Raw genomic sequence first — 9,818 nt, forward strand, 5'->3', positions numbered from 1 at the left:
CTCACGAAAACAGGCTGATCTCACATGATCCCAAGTCTCTCTCTCTCTCTATATATATATATATATATATATATATATATATATATATATATATTGTCTTGTGGGACTGCTTGCTGGACTTTTTGTAGATTCATCTTAAACTGCATATGGCTGATTTAGTCTCAAAAGGCTTCTCCAACATTTGAATATGAATTTGAAGAAGTGAATTGTGTAGTAACCCAGCCATCGTGATTCAAACGTATGCATGTGCAAGTTTTAGTTAGTTGTTGGCTATACAATGTCGTGTAAGCATTTCATCAAACACGTAGTAGAAGAATCTTGAAGTGTGTATTTTGATAAATATAGGCCCAATTACGTATCAGTCGAGGAAGAAACAAAAAGAAAGAAAATCTAACAAACAACAAATAAATGGATTACCCAAATGCATATTGTGTATGACAAAAGCCTGGATACTTTCTTGCTCACAAATCACCACCAAATCATGTTTATATGTTACTGTTAACCAATTTATGCTTGTGCAAGCAATGAAGAAACAAATGTCGTGTCTTTGTAGTGGTGTGTAAGGCTTGAGGTGTGACGAGAGGTTTGACCTCGTCACAGAGGCGGTCCTATTGGTGTGTGGATTAGTTCCTTATTTTTTATATGTGAGATCCCATGTTAGAGTCTTTTAGTAAAGGCCATAATTGTAGGATTTGGGTGAGGAGAGAGTAAAATAATCTTGCATCTTGGTCTATGGTTCTTACACTTGTAGCTCTTCCTTGTGAAGGAGCACTACAAATAGTTTTCCTACTTACGACTCATGGTGATATCGAGATCAACACCGAGTGTGAGGGGTATAAAGTTTATAATCCAGCAACGGGGTGCGATCAAGATTTGTGGAAGTCGAAGCTGGTTCTGCTCTTGTTGACATCGTAACATACGTGGAGGGCCTTGCATTGTTGAACATAGATATGACTTTCAAATGGTAACTAACCAAACTAACACAATCCCATACAGAGTAGGGTCTATATAGAGTAGGATATACACAGACATTACCTCTTTCTCGAGTGGTAGAGAGGTTTATATCTATCTATCTATCGTTTATATATATATATATATATATATATATTATGATGCTTAATGTTTTTATAAGATCGGTAGGAATACATGCTTATGTGCAGTTTCACTTGATCATAATTAATTCAACGTTTATAGAAAAAATTGCTACAGAAGCTTGAAATATATACTGTGCTGTTCATTTTTTCTACAGTGAGATTTAGACCATTGATTTCAATTTTTAATGGTTAAGATTGGTTATAAGTTAATATCATTTAAGTGGATAACAAAAGATGGGGCATATATATATATATATATATATATATATATATATATATACATTGGAAAATATAAAAAACAATCATATACAAGCTCATAGGGTAAAAAAAACATGAAAATACAAAAAAAAAAAAAAAAGGGGGTATATTTTTAAAAACCCTTTTTCCCCCCCCCCCCCCCCCCAAAAAAAAAAAAATTCAATGATAAAGTGTTGGTTCTTTTAAAATAATAAATTATTAAAAAAACCGTCGGTAGTCCGTTAGTAAATCTAAATATTGCCGACGAATAGAAAATATTTTTATTTTTATTTTTCTTCAATCATTTTTCCGTGACGCCCTAGGTGATCCGTCGGTAAAGTTGCTGACGTGGGATTTTTGCCGGGGATCGGACGGTGACCCATCAGAAATTATCCGGTTTTCTACTACAAGACAATGTTGGAGGGCATACCAATGTGTGATTTCGAATATATTTTATATTTTAACTTTGAAGTCCATATTTTAGTTCAATCCTTTCAGAATTGTCAGTTTTATTTTAGCCCATTTGGACGATTATAATGTTTTAACAATTTAGCACAATGCCCGTACCTATTCCCTCTTCTACCAGATTTTCCAATCTGACAATTCCTAATTACAACTGCCAATCTGCAATCCCTTCTCCCTCAGTCTTTAATTTGAATATTGAACTCTCCCGGTCTATGCTATTTACAATGGATCAATTTATTAGAGTCTTTGGGGTCTTCTCTAACCCCTTATAAATACATGAAAGAGTAATGTTCGGTTTTGGTTTGTATATTTTAATAGATCTCATCTCTTATAAACTTTAGTAACTTGGTTTTGCTCCCTCATGTTCATGTTTGTCAATTTCCACTAGTTTTTTTTTTTAAACCTTTATGTATGCATTGCATTTTGTGAAGTTGTTTATGTGACTTGAACCTTGGTTCTTAGTGTCAAAATTGATTCCTGGATTAAGCTTCTTCCAACTTTTCCCTTTTATGGTCTTAAAGGTTTATCTATCATATCATAACTCTGTGTAAATCTCTTGGTTTTTGGAGTTGTGTACAGCCTTTATTATATGGAAACAATACAAAGTAAATATAGAAAATAATACAAAAGAGTCGACAAGGGAGTCCCTTAGTGAATATATGCTTACTAGTAGGATGAAGGAACATGAAGCACTAGAACTTGGCCTAAAGCAACTCTTTTCTGAACGAAATATATTCATCCACTAATGTTGAACGGGGTTGTGAGACAAGTAGATAAACCAACATGACAAGACGAAGTGGACAAAGAAGTTTAAGCAAGAGATTATGAATCTATAAAGCTTCAACGACAACATCAATCGAACCTCAATATTCCATTTCTGACACTAGAGCAAGACAGCGTGAATTGGTGTCTCGAATACCAAGAAACAATTATCACTAAAAAAAGAAACAATAAACTTGAAATTGAATGTTGAGTGTCAAGATACCCTCCCTAATCAACATCAGTATAGCAAGTCAAGCCAATAATAAAAGTAGAATAAAGATGTACACCAGACCCCAATGTACCTTTGATGTATTGAATAAAACGCTTCAAAGCTTGGAAGTGAAGCTCCTGTGATGCATACATAACACGGTGCAACTACATTTCCATCCGTTCTAATGAAAGCAAATCAAACTGGATATGGTGTAATACTAGCTACATCAATGTATGTAACAATGTTATATGTAACAACACAAGATGTAAACATAAACACTTATTGACGTTCATAATATAGAAGATGAAAAAAACTTCTTTGAAGACTTTCAATGATCTTTGTTCCATTGAGAAATTTGTAAAATATCACTTTCCAAGTTTCACATAATAACACTGTCAATGAGTAAGTAAACCTCTAAGGTCATACAAAAAAATACATATGTTTTTATGACCAGAAACCCGAGTTATATCATGTTGATTGTTAAATAATTATAGTATACGTTAAAAATGTAATCGTGATAATTACAAGGTTTAGTTTGTAAAATGTATTTTATGTATTAATTGTATTTATGATTAATAAAATCAAATAAAACCTTTATAGGCTTAATATATTTATGGGCTTAAGGATAATTTCAAGCCCAACCTATGATTAGGTTTTATATTTACTCTATAACTCAGATAGACTAACTATAATTTATAAATTAAGGGATAACTGATAAGCTCAAGCCTAAAATGTTAATCAACTTATCTTTTAGATGTAGAGAATACCAGAAAATAGGAAAGGAACATTTTATTTCTTTTATGTATAACACATATTATATTAGGGTTTTGTGCTAGCACCCAGAAAAAGCCAAATATGTTCATGTGTGGATCTACATAATGAAAATATGTTTCGCTTTATAAGTGCCATCGCAGAACTAGCTTCAAATCTAAAAGGTAACCTTCTCAAAACACCATATGGTTTGTTTCAAGATTCGTTTTATGATTCATTGGATTCGATTAGAGTTTCTTTATAGAAAAAGTTTTCTAAATAAGTAACCTAAAATGTTTCTGCTATGGTTAAAAATGTTTCTGTTATGAAACCCTACAAAAATCCTTTGCAACAATGGGTTAGTTTGACTTTTTTTTTTCTTTTAATTGTAAAACATAGGTTGGTTGACTAAAAAAGTTATATATATAGGGAGGTTTATTTTAAGACTTCTTTAATTTAAATAAACTTTGCAAACCACATTTTAATCGTTCATCTTGTCTGATAAATATATGATTTTTACTAATTTAAAGTTATGATCATAACGAATGAACCTTATCGTCTTCCATATATATCTCAATCATAATTAATATATCATGATAATTATCCATAAATATCTTAATTTTTTCCTCATATAAGCATTAATTATGGGTTGTATTTGAAACCACCCTTATATATAGTGGCATTTTCAAATACAACCAGGGGCAGAGCCACGATCTAGGATTAGGGGGAGCATCGAGCATTTTATAAGAGGGAACACCGAGTTTTCATTTTTCTCGAATCTATTTATGAGACTATGATATTTTTATTAGCGCAAAATATATCAAACTGTAACAAAATTTGGTTTCGTTCTTATTTAGTATATCAAAGTTCTTTTTCGAATTGATGTAATAAAATTTCAAAATTTCCAATTTTATACATGTTGCCGTTTTGATTGATAACATGAACTTGGATGCCCGTTTACGAAAGATTTATGAAAGGTTTTAAAATAACATCGATGATAAACTTGACATCCATGTTATAAAAATAGGTAAAAATTGAAAAATATAAAACTTTATCACATTAAATAAGAACTTTTAAAACTTTATTGTATTAAATAGATAATTTAAAAAGATTTTTTTTACATACACCAAATGAAAACGAAAGGTGTGTTCAATTCTCGATTTTAGTTTTAGCTCAAAAATGTTGGATCATAAGAATCCAATAAAGATATTTTAATAATTTTTAATTTCATATAATTTAAAATCTCAAAAAGACAAAATAACACAATAGCGATAGCAATAACAATAACAGTAAACATCATATGTACACAAATGAAAACATGAACTTCTCATGTTTCCATCTATATCAATTTGTTTTAAAAATCCCATGTGGAGTACATGCATCCTCTCGTGTCTATGTAGCTCTGTCAGTGAATACAATCCCTCTGAAGGTTACAACTAATATAATTAAATCTAGATCGTCTTTTCGTTTGATGAATGGTTGATCAATTTTTGGTTTTTAATCGATTTAAAAATTAAAGAAAGAGTAGTTTTGGAATATATTTTAATTACTTTAAATTTTAATTTTAATAAATAATTAGAATTTTATATTTTTAATTTTTATTCTACTTTCATCTTTCTAAATTAATAAGAAAAATTCAAAGGCATGGCTAGTTTTTATGACAACTAAATATTTGTAATATTTTTTATAACAATATTTTTTAACAAGTGGTTATATTTTTCTACATAAAACTTATTGGAACTCGATATATAGCTTATATTTTTAAATAGATAAAATAAGATTTTTCTTCGTAACTATCTGTATTAATTCAAGAAGAAAAATTCTTCAATAAAATTGAAGACTAATTGAAGTAAGGTCAAGATCGTCACCAAAGTGGATTGGTTTGTCATCTAGTCAAAAGAAGATCAATACAAGATAAAGTCAAATAGTAGTATCACAAATACTACTACTAACAAGACGAATTTCGGAGTGCAAACTTATCCAATAAGTTTGGTTCACCAATTTCTACCAACTCTCATCCTTGTATGGGAACATGCCCAACATGTCAACCAAAGTAAGTTCTAAAGTATTGTTTTAGTGTCATACTTCATTTTCTATTCCCTCTGCATACAGAAGGATGAGATGAGTTAACAAGTGTCCACATCAACTTCAAATGATGAAATGAAAAGTTAAGCAGTATGGATCGACAAATCAGATAAAGACTCACGTTAAAGTTGGACAACAACATTTCATGTGATAGTGGCTATAAAAAGTCATCCTTGTCATTGCAACTCACCCTTTTTGAAATAATATATGAGTATAGTTTGTTAGGAAAAATCGGTTTCCTAGTCTAAATAACTATCTTAGTACTATAGATTTGAAAGCGTTCATTCTTCTTTCACTATTTCAGCTGTTAGCAAATTTGTCACTGTCATATCGTTTAGAATCAAGTTTTATATTTATAGCTTCCGCAACAAATTTGTAAGTCTTTATTTTAATACAAAATATATAATTAAAGTGATATTTTTGTGTGTTTGTATTTAACCCCCATTCAACAGACACATCCTATGCAAGTCATTACATTTATGACCAACAAGTGGTATCAAAGCATGTTTTTTTATTCCATAAACAAGATCTGAAATGATTTCTACAACTAATGTCAATGGCATTATATCCAAACCACTTCGCTTTCAAAAGGATAACCTATTTCTTTTGAAAAATAGAATATCACACTTGCTTAAAGAAGTTAGCAACCAAATCCTAACTGTTGTCAAAAGTAGTGCATATGTTCCTACCATCTTTTTGTTTGATGACTGAGATAAATATGACATTCTCATTGGATCTAAAGGGCCAATCATCAAATCCCAAAATCAGTGGATAGAAGATGATATGAAGCAAGTTGTAGAAAACATCAAAACTAGAACTATCATCGTGATGTCACTTCCAGATGTTGTCTACAACAGATAAAAGAAATTCAGAAAGCTCAACGCTTGTCTCCACATATGTATCAAAAAAATCCGAATATCGAAATACAGGTACACTTCACTTCCCTTTTCTCTAAAGAAATTAGAAAATACTTTAATCCATTCAGTTATATAAATAGAGGCCATTGTGCGAAAGTGGTGTGCGTAAGACACAGTCAAAATGGTCAAGAATTGTTCATCAGAGCAACTTTTTCTTTCTCTTCTTTTTTTTCTCTCTCTCTCTCTCTCTCTCTCTATATATATATATATATATATGTATATATATATATATATATATATATTCCACAAGCTGCTTTTTCATTCCTCCAAAGAGTTAGAGACCATATCTTGCAATCGGGAAAGAAGAGGATCTCCTCTCTTGGCACTGGATGTCATCTGAATTTATTGAATTTGTGTGGATGCCGTGGAGGTAAATAAATGAATTTGTTGCTTTGATTCATATGTGACATCAAAGAGTTGTTGCTCGTACTGGTAAAATTATAAAACACCCAACCTATTCTATTTCTTATGGATTCTTGGAGAATACAATCATATTTCACTGAGTTTATGGTCCCGTATTCTAACATTTGTCCCATTTGAGTTTTAGGGATATTTGACCAAATTAAATTGCTCAATATTGAGTTTGGGCATGATTTGCATTTATTGTACCTTTTTATTTGAGAATTACATGATTTGAGTACGTTAGTCATTCAATTGATATCATGTAATTTAGACTATAATGCGTTAGATCTTATGCATGTGAGTTAGTCATTTTGTTAAGTGAGAAGTTATCACGTTCTCACCAAGAGACCAATTCTTGAGTAAACTATGTGGTCGTCTCAGTATTACGAAGATGAACTCTTATAAGTTGTACTCTAAAACCTTTGGTATTACAAAGAGGACTTGTGTAGGGTTGGATTCTGGGACCTTTGGTATTGCAAAGAGGGAACTATATGGGGTCAAACTCTAGGATTGTAGGTATTGCGGATGTGATCTCTTATTGAGTCAGATTACGAGACCCTGGGTATTACGATGATGAACTCGTGAGGATTTGAGCACCAGGACCCTTGTTTTGAGGCTTTGGCCAAGTACAGTTGACACCAAGTCATCAGGGGTATTTTGGGGGTGAACTCATGTGGAGTCGGGTGCTAGGACCATTAGCTTGTAGGTCTAACTCTATGGTGTATAAGAAGACATTAAGGTCAGGGGTATTAGGGGAGTTGAGTGGGATTGGGCTCCGAGACCTTAAGTATTGGGTAGAGTTTTGAGAGAAGTTAAAAATTGGGACCATGACTTTAGGGTGCTACATGATAACGTTGATAAATGACTGAATTTGTGTTTCGCCACAATCGATGGAAACAAGTCTCTCCTGTCATCAAAAGGTGTTGTTTTGGATATTGAGTATTATCCATGTTTTTGGGGACGTTTTAAGTATGGAATGTTATCCATAATTTGTGGTTTTGGGTATTGAACCTTATCCATGCTTTTGGGTGTTTTTGATAATACACTTTTATCCATGTTTTTAATATTTGAATATTAAACTCTATTCATGTTTTGGGTGAGTATTGTGTTTTGGTTTCATGTTAAAACGAGTGCTTTGGTCACCGGGTTTTCATCACAAAAATGATGGTTTTTAGGAAAGATGTTGCTTTTTATATAAATATAATTCATTTGAAAAATTGTGATTTAAATAACTTTTATTCAATTTATCGTTGTATATTAAAGATAACAACTGCCTGAACTCACTAAGCGTTAAGCCTAACTTTTTTATTTGTTAGAATGTGCATCAGATCATTGTTGGGAATGGTACTAGTGTCACTGAGAAGAAGTCAAACAGTTAGGACACGAAGAGGATTTAGCCATTCGGGAACATCTTCTGTATTTTGGAAATAGCGACCATCATTGGAATTTAGCAATGCCCGTCTGTAACCTAGACTTTATATAAGGTTGGTTTGTCATTTGTTGGTGTTAAATCTTACATTCCCATTGTAGGTAATCAAATATTGACCTTTAGAAATAAAATTAATCTCTATCTGATGTATTATGAAAATTTTAAATTAATCACTCTTTTACAAAATTAGGGATGCTATATTTACATGTTTTAAGACCTTGAGTCCCTAAAACGAGATAATAATGAAAAAAGGTTGTGGCGTGCTTGTTTTAACGTCCTTTGTCCAAAACTCTGCGGAAGGATGACCGGGCGGACATTTTAGTTAAGCTCTATCTGTCTCACGACGTACCTAGCTAATACATTTCGACTCGAGAACGTGTCACATTAGAGGTGAACGATCATAGATGTCCTCTAATCACTACCGAACCCTTGGAACCTACTTCAACTCCAAGATGTGATGAGTCGACATCAAGAAGCGAAGATGGCAGTGGAGGAAGCTGATGGTTAGGTGATCCCTCGCGCATCCGCGAGAACTACTAGATTTGGTTGTTGACCAACTACAGGAAGAAAGAAACCCTAAAGACCAATCCCATCATGGCATGATGTTGGTTCCGTAAGGGTCTACAAGAATAGAAACAATTTGTAGAAGGGGGGGATGAATACAAACACAGTATTTTCAAATTTAAAATATATATTGATAGAGAAGATCAATACAGATTTTACAAGACTGTTTGCGGAAAGATAAGGTAAAGAAAACCTATCTAAACAATTTTTGGATACACACAGATCTTTAGCAAATACAAGAAAAGAGATTGCTAAAGGGAAGATCCTTTACTTAAGCTAGAAGATGTTTGAAGTAAGAATAGGATAGCAGAGAGATGCGCGCACTCTGCATGGAGAAGAAACACTTCTATTTATTCCCAGTGCATTAAATGAACATTTAATGCAATATGGTAGGTTTAGAGTGCGTGTCAAGCATTAAGAGGAAGGCTTGTCCTTTGCTACAGTGAATAGTACAAAAGCACTATTTTTTAGCAGACATCCTTACCTAAAGTTGGTGGACAAAGAGTCGACTAATCGGCTCCGTACCGTACTAACTTTTGCAAGGGTGTGGGTTTGTCCTTTGTGTGCATAAGGACAAGACAACAACAATTGTGCTAAGCAAGCTTCCTTTGATCGCTGAATGCTAGAATGACCTGGAGGTCTCATCATCATTCGCTGAAGTTAGAGCAGTCTTCACACATATGTAGTAAGGCTTGTAATTACTGAATACTGCTTCAGATCACGTACTCGCCAGTCTCTAATCTTCAGTTTCAGTCTTCGACGTTCGCTGAAGGTTCTTTGGTGTGAGTGTTGTCTTCTTRAAGTATTGCTGTCTCTGATGAATTTACAATGCAAGTTCTTCAGCGATCACTGAACATACTCAGTGATGATCGCTGRAACTGAAAATACAGAAACACAAATAC

This window comes from Cynara cardunculus (genome assembly GCF_001531365.2).
Source record: "Cynara cardunculus var. scolymus isolate 2C chromosome LG 8, CcrdV1, whole genome shotgun sequence".
NCBI lineage: Eukaryota > Viridiplantae > Streptophyta > Magnoliopsida > Asterales > Asteraceae > Cynara > Cynara cardunculus.